Source organism: Propithecus coquereli, unplaced genomic scaffold (genome assembly GCF_000956105.1).
Source record: "Propithecus coquereli isolate 6110/MARCELLA unplaced genomic scaffold, Pcoq_1.0 Scaffold282, whole genome shotgun sequence".
Lineage (NCBI taxonomy): Eukaryota > Metazoa > Chordata > Mammalia > Primates > Indriidae > Propithecus > Propithecus coquereli.
The window spans coordinates 2,342,821-2,356,457 of NW_012148419.1; positions in this window are offsets into that span (position 1 = coordinate 2,342,821).

Sequence of the window (13,637 nt, forward strand, 5' to 3'; positions counted from 1 at the left end):
GAAACCCATGTGCAGGGTGCTGGACGGAGCAGCTGGGATAACTTGCCCATGCCACCTTCCATCGGCTTTCATTCTATCTGGGAAATGCCCACATCCTCCCTTCTCCCCGCCTCAGAGCAGAAACCTGAGCCTGCCAGATACCCAGACCTGTCTGGATGTAGAAAACCAGGACCAGTCTAGTTGACTGTGATCTTGGCATATGCATTTTGTTTTTCTTTTGTTCTTCCTTGTTTGCTTCTTTCAATAACCCAGGGATAAAGGATAACCTTTTCCTCCAGGTGATGTGCTGATATTTGATTGTCATTCCTGGTTTTCCTTCTTTTGGGAGGCCAATCGCTCTCTCCTACTGTCCTGAGGTTTCCATACTTGAGGCAGATTCATTCTTACATCTCTGGGGCTTTTACAACAAACCTCATTATAAGGTGAAACCCTTTCTAGGCGAAGTTACAGAATTCCTGGTTTGGAGTATTTCTTTCTCATTCCCCTTTTATATGTGAAATACCAGATGTTCCAGTTGATAAGCCCTGTAAGTGACTGTCCTCCCACTCATTGATTTAAAAAATTGTACCTTTTCTCTATATGGCACATGATCAAGCACTTTAAAATATATAAGTAATTATAGTGCTTACTGAAACTGACAAGCAGGCAAAATAAATGCAAATGAAGTAGAGAATCTGTAGAAATGGCCTGAGAATAGCCATCTCCATGTGGACTGACTGATAGGATATCCTGCATGTTAAGTAACAGGGGTCTTTGTAGGTCAGGGAGGTCACCAGTCCAGACATGGAGGTCACCACACTTAGTATGCAGTTTCTGCTTCTTTCTGGCTTAAACTACAGATTCCTAGTAGAACCTTCTGGCCTCTCTCTGTTAACAACTAAGATAGGAGAACAGAGAGGGAGAGAAAAAAATAAAAATGAATTTATAGAGTGAACAATTGTCATATCCTTGCTCTATTCTATTTCCCCCACTATTTCTAGTTTCTTCCTTCTCTCTCTCTTATATTTCTAAGGGGCTCACAGAGGATCTAGGGAAAGGCAGGGTGCAATGGGACTGACTGTTCAGATCTCTTTTCTCTCCTTTTTCAGAGACCCTAAAGCCAGGGCGATGGCATGTGGTGCTATAATAAACAGGGCCTGCTTTCTCTTCTGCACATCTGGGTTTGAATTCAGGCTCTGCCATTACTGGCTGTGTGGTCTTAGGCAAGTTACTTAACCTCTCCGTGTCTCAGTTTTCTCACATTTAAAATGTGGGTGATAATAGTACCTACTTCATGGGGTTGTTATGAGGATTAACTGAGATGAAGCAAGCAAAGACTTAACACTGTGATAATGGCATGTTAACTATTACATTTTATATTCCCCTCTCAGATAATTCAACCAGCTCTATTGAAATCTTAATTTCCTGTACTTGTTTCTCAAAAATCTCTCTAAATTTGCCTGAGATGTCAAAGACATGGGATCTTTTGCTGTATCATGTGAAAACCCTCCTCTGATTAGGGCGAGGTGTGATCTCTACGGAAACGAGAGCCCCAGTGCAGAGAGCACCCTGCAATTATCTGAGCTAGCTACTCATATCCTGGCAGCACAGTCTTTGTGGAAGAGAATTATGTGAGTCACAGAGGGAATGGGACCATCTCACTGTGTTACTGAACCATGACCAATGGCTTGCCAATCACAAGAATAGGTCTCTGTCTTTGTTAAATACAAGTTTTCACCTGCCTTATTGTTCTTCTGACTTAGGCCTGTCTTTAGTTCTTTCATATGGAACAGTCTCTGACAAGAGGAGATATTAAGCTGCTCCCTTAGTTGGTATGAGGTTAATTCCATTGGCCTTGGACTGTTCTGCAATAATTGTCTGTGTGTGAGGCACAGCCCACTGGTATTTTTTCATCTGTGCTTCAATCATTTTCAGGTCTTCTTTGGGTTACATTTCATCCCCTCCTTTTACTAAAAGTGCAGATGTTAGAATTCAAAAGAGCTCAGCCAGGTGTTGGTGAATTGAATCACTGCTTTTGGAGGAAAAAATTCCCCTGGCAGCCTTGCGGTTGATAGTGGATTTGCCATTCATCCGTCTGCTGTGATATTGTAAAATAACATTGAATTTCACTTTTGGTTCTACCTAAAATTCCTCTGTTGGCTATTCACAGGTCCTCTTCCAACCTCCTTTTTCTTATACGTTAAATGGAAATAATAAACATTCATCTAATTATCTTTGTCTCTCTGAAATCATTTGTTACTACCACTGCTCTCTTCCCCAGTCCCCTTCACATGAAACACACATATCTGGATAAATGGAAATGTTAGGTTTTAGTGTGAAAATGTCAGTTTGTAGTGCACTTATGGCCGAGGAATGACCAGACACACCGAAGTGAGGAAAGCACGAAAATGAGGTTTATTGAGGAGAGAAAGATAGGATTATAGAGCAAAAACAAGACATGGGTTTACAGAGCATGATGCTTACTCCACAGATGACTACCGGTCCCATTGTTGCAGCAGGAAAAAAGAGCAAAAGGAAGGGTGCAAAAAAGGGCCTGGTTATGGTCTGCGTCTTGTTTTATCATGCCTGGATTGGGACCTCCCTAGTGGCTCAGAGGTCACCATGGAACCACTTTGATTGGATGACTGGGAGTTGCATGACCTGAGTCTTAATTATGCATGTGGGTTGTTTTAGGTCAATTTCTGGACCCTATGGTACCTATGCTGCTTGGCCCGTGGGCTAGAGAGTCCTCTGTGTTCTTTTGCAGCTGGTGCACCAAGTTATGATTGGCAGATTCATAGAGTATTCCCTCCTCCCCAGGTATGGCAGTGGCTCAGGAGATTAGGGTGGGGCAGGACCAAGATGGGGTCCTAGGGCCCACCCTTGTCCTTCTCCCCAGTTGGGGCAATTGCACCAAAGCAACAGCACCCACTTTTGTCCCTAGGAGACTCAGAATCCCTCGCTATCTACCTGACAGAAATACTCTGTAGTCCTGTGATCATTTCAGGGTGATCACAGGGTAATGTGGAGTTAATATCAGATCAAAGAGGTGAAAATACTCATTATAATGTCTGGCACAGCATAGGTATTTCTCAGATCTCTATATCTAAATTCCAAAGCCTTCTGTAGGTCGCAGAACACAGAAGATTTAGAAAATTTGTGGTAGAGTCCTAGCTCTGTCATTTAATAGCTGTGACACTTTGAGCACAGATATCATTTACTTCCCTAAACCTCAGTTTTTCACCAATAACATGATGAAAAATTGCCCCAGATTATTAGAGAGCTAAAATGAAAACATACGCAAAAGTGCTTTCTAAACTATAAAGGATAATACAAACATAAAATGCAATCTAGGTAGGCACTTGTGACAATTGCAGTAGCTTTCAGTTGGAAGTGACAATAAAAAGCTGAATGATATTTATTAGTTTTAATTCAGCTTTGCTCAATGGCTCCAGGACACTCATCTAAATAGTAATAAAACAGGAGAGCTCTTGACCTTGCTTTATAATCAAAGCAAACACACACACAAGCCTATACACAGCCATGGAATGCACTCAATGCTTCCAGATTTAAGCTGGGGCAAAGTGGACCTGCCATCCTAGCAAGTAAAGTGTGGGCCAGCTTACTCCATTAGTGCCCTGGGGCCAAGTGCTGATGGTGAAAGCTAAGAGAGGAGTCAAGGACACACCAGTTTCACCCAGAGAGGAGAGGACGGTTAAGTGCCTGTCCTGGCCAAGTCCTTCTCTGTGCTCCACCTTAAAAGGGGTTAATTACTCAAATTACCCAGATGTTTTCCTGAGTCTCTCATTCATTTTCCTGTGGGGGGTTAGGGGTGGAAGGGTGAGTAGATGGGAGGTCTGTTGCTCCTCCTCATTCTCCTCTTCCTCTAACCCAGGGAAATTGGAGAGAGTGGAAGGTAGGATGAGTCATCTATAAGAGACATTCACTTTCCCCAGGCTTGCTTCCCTATGCATAGAGGAGATGACTCTAATGTCATGAACACTGGAGAAAACAAGTGAAATATTATCATCATCATCTCACACGTCAAATTTATGTGGCTGCTTTTTCTAGCCTACGATCTGCAGGCGTGAGGTCAGCACAGGATTTGAGAGAGAGAAAGAGAGAGAGACAGAAAGGAGAGAGACAGAGCGAGAGAGAGAAAGAGAGAGAGACAGAAAGGAGAGAGACAGAGCGAGAGAGAGAAAGAGAATACATAGTAGAGAATGTGATATGCTAAGAAACGCACATGGCCAGGTAGGCTAGATGTCTTAGAAGTAAGAATCTCTGGAAGAGTAGGTACCTGGTAGTTTAGGCAAAGCTAAACCTTGTGTGGTTCCAGGTAAAACAGCTGAGTGTTGTGGATTAATACAAGAAATTGGGTAAAAAAGATATCACTTTGGACATTAGTTTCAAAGAAGAGAGCAGAGGGAAAGCATCTCTTATGTTTTAGGCACTGTGAAGGTTACTTTACAAATGTAATTTTACTTAGTCCCCATAGCAATATTACGAGGAAAGCTGCAGATGAAAAAACAGATTCAGAGATGCTTAAAGCCATTAGCTTAAATGGAGTGGATTGATTTGATCTCAAAGTCTATGTTCTGTCTTTAGCTTCATGTACAGAAAATCAAGCTAAGATATGTCACCTACAGGTAGGACTTCTGTCTCTCTAAATCCATAAAACTTCCCCATTACTGCTGCTTAAGTTGTGGTAAGAATTTTGCTATTCTTACTCAAAAGCTCTGAGGCAGCAAACAGTCCTGCTCGCTGATATGACGCATCTTCTGCCAGGTGGGTTTATACTGCCCCACTCCTCGTGACTTACTTTGACCAACAGAGTATGAGTGAAAGTGACGTGTGTCACTTCTAGAAAGAAGACTCTAAGGGCCAAGGAAAGAATCACCACGTTTTCTTCCACTCGGCACAACAACCGCTAACCCACCAATTGGTAAAGTCTCTGAGACTAGTGAGAAGACATGGGGCCAAACCCCGTTTATTTAGCATAAGAAATAAAACTTGATTGTTAGAAACCTCTGTCCCCACTGGTACAAACAGGAAATGATGAATTTCCTACTAGTCATGATTTCAAAAGGTATGTTACATTGGAAGAGAAAGAATGGAGAATGAGGTTGATTGGAATAAAAAAAAAATGTAAAAACTCAACAAATCATCTCTTGTGTATGTTTAAAAGCAATGAACAAAGTCTATTAGGTTTTAAATTGTGTAGACATTTTAAATTGTGTAGACATGGTTTCTGAGAAGAGGGAGGTTAATGTTATATTAGTTTTCTAGAAGCCACCTAGACTATGGTGACAAAGTACTACAGTCTGGGTGGCTCAAACAACAGAGATTTATTTTCTCATAATTCTAGAGGCTAGAAGTCCAAGATTTGGGTGTCAGCAGGGTGAGTTTCTTCTGAAGCCTCTTTCCTTGGCTTGCAGATAGTTCTTTCCTCCCTATGTCTTCACATTGTCGTCTCTCTGTGCCTGTATCCTAATCATCTCTTCTCATAAATATGCTGGTCATACCAAATTAGGGCTTATTCCAGTGACCTCATTTGACCTAGCTACCTCTTTAAAGATGCTATCTCCAAAAACAGTCACATTCTGAGGTACTGGAGATTAGGATTTCAACATACGAATTTTAAGGGAACACAGTTCAGCCCATTGGTAGGATAACAGCATGTTACATGGCAAGAGTGATGCTATACTGAAGCGAACCCACCATAATGAGCCATGTTTGACGCCTACATACCAAGGCCTTCTGTAGCAAGGTCAAGAAACAATGCCTGTAGCATAGATGACCCCTCATGAAGATGTGAATCTAACTTCCCCAGTGGTCATGCAAGAGGGTCTGAGACATGACCAGCTTCACATGTCCTACCAAAAAAGCTTATTATAGAAAAAATACTTTCTGGATGGTGGGTGTGGGGATCCACTGTCTCATGGCTGCTTGAGACATCACTTCTGTTTGTCAGCTCCTATTAAATGTGTAATATCTTTCCGAGAAACTGGATTTTTCTGCCTCTTTCTTTGGCCTCTGAAGGTAGGTTTGTATCTGCTCACAGCAGAACACCATAACAACTATGGAATCATATCGACTATATAATATACATTCAAAAAATGATTTTTGAATGTCTTTTGCCTCAGCCACGATGTTTCCTGTATATTCTGCTCTGTCCAGGAATGAATCCAAGACTCTGGCCAGATGGCCTGAACAGATGCTACCACAGGGAAACTGCAGTGTTTCAACCTTTATCGATCTCCTAACCACCCACCAAGATGAACCTGGATGGGAAAGACCTCTAAAGGATCCTGTGATTGCCAGGAGGTCACTTCTAGTCCTGTTTTAATTGTTGAGAAAACTGAAGCCCAGAGATGTTAAGTGACATGTCCTGGGTCACACAGCTAATGCACGTCAGAACTGAGAATTACGTCTATGAATTTTGAGCACTTGAAATCATCTTTCCATTAGGTCAGAGCTAATGCAATTCACAGTAACAGAGCTTGGGCTTTGAATGGACGAATGTGTACTAGTTCTCAGAGAAGACTTGCAGCATGCACCGAAAAGAGAAAAGAGGGCGTTTTAGGTGAATGGAGGAACACGAGCAAGAGTAAAATAAAGGAGCTCCTTATTTTTAGCTCCTGTCCCCTCTCCAGTCTGCACAATGGTATACATTACTAATGTTGAGGCTGGGTTGACAGTGCCTCTTTAAACAGTCCAGGAAATAATGAGGCATCTCGGATGTGTCATCAATTTATTTACTGGCTCATTGGGAAAGACATAATGGTTATTCATCAGCCGTTTTATATTTGCAAAATGGTTTGCTATGATTTTGATTTGATTTCTCTCGGCAAACTAGCTCAGGGTGGTCACTGTAAGTTGCTCAACTCACTAAGGAAACATTTAAAGATATAAAGACATTAAATTAGCCCAGAGCAGCTAAAAGCAAGAGCTGGGATTAAGAATTGGAAACTTCAGAGATCTCCTCTGTGTTGCCTCTGGGGCTGGCTTTTTCCACAAACAGCCTTCTGGGAAACGCAAGGATGAGGGAATTCCATGAAGAGCATGGCATTTTCTATAACCATTTATTGAAAATGCAAGTCATCAAATTAGAAGAAAGGCATACCAGGGAAGCAGGGAGGCCCACACTCTGGGCCAGGGTTTTCGAGCAAGGGCCCCGGACTGGGTTCTGTGTAACACGTTTGTATTGACGACCATGAAAGGACTCAGCGTCTTGAATGAGACAGCTGCTTGTACAGAGGCGGTTTTTTTATGAGCTGACAAGTTAGCCCGAAACAAAGCATGTTTGTAGGAAGTAAATCGTTGCCAGTTTTAATCTGAGCTTTTCAGTCAGCTGTAGCCCGAGACAATTGAGTTTTTAATGTTCCGCACGAAGTTCCTTGTTTCGGATTTTGGTCTGAACGAGGCCTGGGATTTGGTTTGGCTTAGGTGCTCCATTTTCAAAATGTCACCAAAATCAATGAAAACAAAAGCAATGCTGGTTGTTTTCATTTCCTGCTGATCATAACTTTTCCAGGGGACAGGGTCTGAACAAACAAAGCTGTCTCCACGAAGGATGTTTATGTTTCTAGCTCCAAGACAGAGCTTAAAGAGGGTGGATAAACAGTTGACATGTTATGATGTGAAAATGATTTAAAGTCTACACAAAGATGAGAATTAAACTGAGATCCCAGGGGGAACTCATCGGGGTCTTGAGGAGTTTGACGAAATTGCTTCGAGTCGCATTGATGAGAGTGAAGAATTGCCTCTTTGATCTGGTTTCTTTGGGAGAGAAGATATTTCTCCTAAGAAAAATTTCCAGATAACCGAAGAACATTTCTTTTAAAAACACGAAGAAAAGGGCTTCTGTTGAAAATCATTTTTAAAATGGTCTTACACGCTCTCTTGCCTTATCAACAAGAGCACGTGTCCTGCTCTTGATGATTCAGGGTAGTCATCGCCTCCACCGGCTCTGAAACGATGAGGCCCATCCCTGCACCAATTCACTGGGACAACCTGTAGAGTGAACAATGGCGGCTGGGTGCTCCTGGGGATTGGTATTTTTATTCCAGACCATGAATGCAATTCTTTCATTGCAATTGCAGTTGCAATTTGCAATTCATTCTCACATTACAAATAAAGATACTGTCTAAGAATACCCAAATCCTTTTATGGGAAATGATAACTAGATGACTAAGCCAACAAAGTTAACATTGCAACTAATTACAGGTTGACTGGGTTGGCTTGACCAGCAGTGCCTCCTTGTAAAAGAGTTGTTCTTGGACCACAGAATTGCCTGTTGCCTGACTTTTTTTTTTTTTTTTTTTTAATGTTTGTCTCTTTGTGTACATGTAGCAGGGGCCTTAAAAACTATCTCCGTGTTTGCATAATGTCAGTCCTTGTGCTACAACTCAGTCCAGTACAACTCAAACTCTTAAAAACTAGAATGCTACTGTTTTTTAGACCACACTCTCCGATGGTCATTTGTGTCTTTTAAAACAGTATTCAGATTTTATGTAGCCTCCTTTGGGAGTCCATCTTCTCAAAAACTAAGCTTCTGCCTTCTTACGCATTTCTCTGTAGACTCCCAAATAGTAAATAACCTTAGTGGCTGAGTGATTCTCTGGTTGTGCTGAACCCAGTCTGCCTGTGGTCTAACTGGCTTTAATTGTCTTACAGATTTCGTAAAAGAAATGGATTATCTCAACCTGCAGTTTTAGGTGGAAAAAGATTGATTTTATGGCTGAATGCCACTAGGGAAGGCTCTCTTTCCTAGGGGGGAAGAAAAAAATCAATCTTAATTTATGGTCTTTCCAGTTATCTTATTTTGGCATAATCTTCTTCGGATCCTGTGGGCCATATTAAAAATAATACTAATGCTTGACTTACTTCACACTATTGCTTTCCCAATAGTGAATCTTTCTGACATGTTTTAACCTTATAATGTCTTGTCTACTTACAGACTCTGTGATATCTGTTTTGCATTATTTTTTGATTCTTGGCTGTTCGTTGTATATTTAGATATCCTGGATAAGAAATTCCTGGATAACAGAATTAATATTCTTCATGATTTTAATTGACTTTATTTGGTCGTTTGCTACAGATTTATTACATCAAAAGTCCTAATTCTAAGGGTATAGTAGGCTGAATAATGGCCCCCAAAGATAGAAAACCCTAATCCTAGGAACCTGTAAATGATACCTTACATGGAAAAAGGGTCTTTGCAAATGTGATTAATAAGATTTTGAGATGGGCTGATTACCCTGGATTATCTGGACCCTAAATGTAATCGCAAATGTCCTTATAAAAGAGAGGCAGGAGATTTGACACAGACACAAGAGGAGAAGACGATGTGATTATAGAGGCCAAGACTGGATAATGTGGCCACAAACCAAGGAATGCTGACAGCCACCAGAAGCTGGAAGAGGCAAGAAACAAATTTTCCTGCAGAGCTTCCCAGGGCAGTATGGCTCCTGCTCATTCCTTGGTTTTTGCCCAATGATACTGATTTTAGATTTCTGGTCTCTACAACTAAGAGAGAATACATTCCTGTGTTTTTAAATCAGCAAGTTTGTGGTAGTTTGTCACAGCAGCCATAGGAAACTACTACATTGGGTAAATGAACTATTCTTAAATTTGATTTGGAAAGTAATTGGTCATCTGCAATATATTCTTAAAATGCACCGAGTTCCGTGTTAGCCCAAATGGAAAGTAGAGAAGAAATAATGGATGTGGTTTTTTCCCTCGAGGTCTTTATGGCCTAACTGGGGAGACAAGGATGGCAGTCATGAGACAAGCGCAGGTGATACAGGGTGTTATACGATTAAAAGGTGCATACTTTTACAGGCTCAAAGAATTGATGAGGCTGAGAGAAAAGGTTGATGAACTAATGAATAATACACAGGGAAGGTTTGTTGGAAGAGGAGGGATGGGGAGAATTTTCAGACAGAGCGCAGAAGAGGAGGTGTTCCTGAAGAAGAGCGTATGAGCGATGGCAGTAGAACCAAACCTGGTACGCATCATGAGGGTGATTAAATCATTCTCTATAGATCCTACCACCTAGTTTAGTGCCTGGCACATAATACGTTCTTTATAAGTGATTTGATAAATAAACAGATAGTATCTTTGTAGGATATTACCATTTTAGGACATCTTGCCTGTAGGAACAAAGGACATACGTTGGGAATAATGGGGAATCAGTTTGGGTATGTAGGGTGGGACCCTTGACAGCCAGGGAGAAGAAAGTCAATATTTTAGAGCACTGACCTAGTAGAGAAGAATTATTCCTTTAGTTTAGGGGGTTTGGAAAGTCATTTAAGAACCATGTCTTCCTGATCCCTTCCTCCCTCCTTCCCTCCCTTTTACCTTCCTTTCCGTAAAATCTCTAGTCTTTCTGTAACACTGGGTTGGAAAATACATAAAACTAAGTTGATAATCTATTCATACAATTTGAATTTGTCTTAGTTTCATCTAGGCAGTGAAAATACTGGTGGACTTTTTAGAGTCTAGTACCAGACACCAACCTGAGTCACATTCCACGTGTCATGGCTTCTGAAATCTGGAGGCTCTCTGTGGCTCTCTTCTGCCACCTCCCTCCCTCTTCATTGAGCCAGGCTGGACAACAGGAATAAAACCTTTACCAGGACAATGGGACACATTCTGGATTTTTGTTTTGTTGATGCCCTGAAGACATTAACCAGTTTCTAAATGATGAGAAACTTAGGAATTTTGAATGCCAAATCCAAGTTCCATGTTACAGAAGGGGGTTTCCGTTGTTTGAAACGAGGGGTGCTGGCTGCTCAGTGACATGTCTTTTATCCATGATGACAGTCTCCATTGGCACATCCCATGCACAGTAGCTTTTGTTTCGGTAATGAAATTATCCTGGCTGCTAGTGGGGCCTGTCTCACCTGTAGGGCTGGCAACTTCCTATAGGAGCTGCCTCTTTACAAGATGAGGTAATGATAGCGTGTGTTGTGTGATTGTCATCACTCCTTGCTGGTCAGTTAATTCCAAATTGTACTTAACAAAGATCTTTTGTTCCCTGATGATTATTTATCCAAAAAGTACACTAAAAACCAACAAAATAAAATAAACCATTCTTATTTTAATTGTATCCCTTTTCATGCAACTTCAGATCTCTTCCTGTTGATCATTAGACTATCTTCCTGTCAGCCAACAAAAATGTTCAGTTCTTTATAATCTGAAAACAAACAAAAAGCCCTTCCCTCCATTCTGCTATTCTGTCAAATCACTGTTCTACCTTTGTCATTCTTTCGTTGCCAGACTTAGTGAAGACAGCGGATTCAGGCGGCCTTGGACAGGCAGGCAGTGAGCTGCGTGATGCCTGCAAGACTGTCTGGTTGGCCCATCCTATGTTTTTTCCAACGTTTACAAATTAGGAGATTTGTGTAAAAATCTAGATTTCTCTTTCTCTTGACACATGGGGGGACTGGCAATGCTGGGCCTGCATTCTCACGTGAAACAGTCTCTTGGAGCTGATTTCTGCTTTTGCCTAGATGGGGCATGAATTCTTCAGTTCGCCGCAGATCCCACCATTCCCTGTGGTCCCCAACACTGAGACACAGTGTCAGTTACCATTTATCATTGCCTGGCACTCTTGTTTTTCTTAGATATTTCTCTGTATTGATGCTTCTGTCAAATGTGGAAAGTGAATGGTACACCCGGAGGGTGGCATGATCTTCTCGTACTCTGCCAGTTTTATCCTTATGTGTTCCCTGTCTGGCGCCTTTGGCATCTGGGTTTGTAACCCCTGACCTGTATTACGCTTTGTCAGCCTCTACCCCTCTTCTCCTTCTTGCTAGTGGGCTTTTTCCTTTTCATCCACCATCACCTGTCTTAATGGTCTCTTCTCATTTAATAGGTTAGATAACCTTATGTCAGTTCTCTTTCTCAAAGCCTTCTCTGCCTGCCTTTTCCCCTCACTTTCCCTCCATCTCGAAATGCATTTCTTCTTGACTTCATTTACACCGCCTGGCATTTTCTGATTTCCCTTCTTCTTCTCGTCACATCTTCCTACACTGTGTTTCTTGGTGTTATGGGGAAGGCCCTTTTATCTTTGTGTACTTGGCCTTGGCAGTTTCCTTCCTGCCATGGTTTTGACAGATGTCTTCTAATTTCGTCCCTTCCCCCCTGACCTCTCTCCTGAGTCCTCATCCTGCAGAACAGCTCCACTGGGGGGCCTGCCAGCTTCTGTATCTCTTCTCCGAAATACTTACTGCATTTATTTCTCCGCTGCTGTCTCACATGACCGTCCTTCCAGTTGCTCAGGAGCATGACATTATTCTATGTCTCATCAGTCTCCATGCTTGTTCTTTCTTTTCTCTCCCACTGTCCTATTCAGGACTCTGTTACCTTTTTTTGTTTGTTTTAATCTATTGATTTCATTCTTTCAAAATCTCTCCTCCAATCTATTATTAATATATATATGCTGCTGCTTGATTAATCTATCCTAAAAATTCCCTTATTAATTCATTTATTAATTCATTCGATAAGCACTTAATGCCTGTAAAATTTATTATTTTTCCCTTCTCTTAAAAAGTCATCAGTTCTGCATTGCTAACAGAGTCAAGGTCACAGTCCTGGCTTTGAAGGCCTCTGCTATGAACCCCAGCCTATCTTTCTGGTCTCATCTCCTACCGCCCCCAGGTATGAATCTTTGCTCCTTGAATAAGTGTCTGGGAGGGCTTAGGTGTAAATCCCTGGAGTCTGCCCTGACTGGGTCTTGGTTCTGTCAAGCACTGGCTGTGTGACCTTGGCCAAGTCATTTAACTTCTAAGGCTCAGTTTCTTTATCTGCTTAGCCCCTAGGGTTCTTTGGAGATTAAAACAATAATGCACCATGTAATATAATGCCTTGTGCATAGTAAGAGCCCGATAAATGTTAGATGTTATTATCCAGCCAAGCTACAGTTTGCCCTACATTGTCATGTTGTTTCTTCATCCTGGAATGCATGCCTCTGTCCCCCTTTCTTCAAGTGTCTGAAGCTTAGGCATCATTTAAGGCCTGGGTCAGATTCTATGGCCTCTGTGAAGCCTTCTCTGACCTTACCAGGTAGAAATACTCTCTCTTTTTGCATCCTTAGTACAGACATTACCACTTTATAATTTGCAAGGTGATATTTACATACAGGTCTCCTCTAGCCTCTGGCACGGTAAGCTCTGATCCCTGGGATCTTAATCATGTGTTCACCACTCGTGGTACCGGGTTGCCTTGTACAAAGTAGACGTTTGAGAACTATGTGTTAAATGAACAAACATTCATCTGAGTGGGTATTTCCTCACAGTTCTTTATTTTTATCCATTTAAGAAAACATGAAGAACTATTAATCATTTGATTTGAGAAGCGTAGCATATTTTCCAGTATTTTTCCCTCTTTACTCTTACTCTATCCCAACACAGATGTCTTTTGAGGAAGTGATGTATCTATTGATTTATTCAGATTTTATATCCCACCTTCTTTCAAAAGGATTTGAAAGAGCCTACCAAATTAAACCTAATGTGAAATAGGACAATCATGACTAAAAAGAGAACAGAGACCATCTCAAAGAAACAGGGAGCAGATGTTACCAGGCACCTGGGATGAGCTAATTACTATACTCGGTAACTGAATTTGGCTCTGCCTTTCTTGGCAGTGAG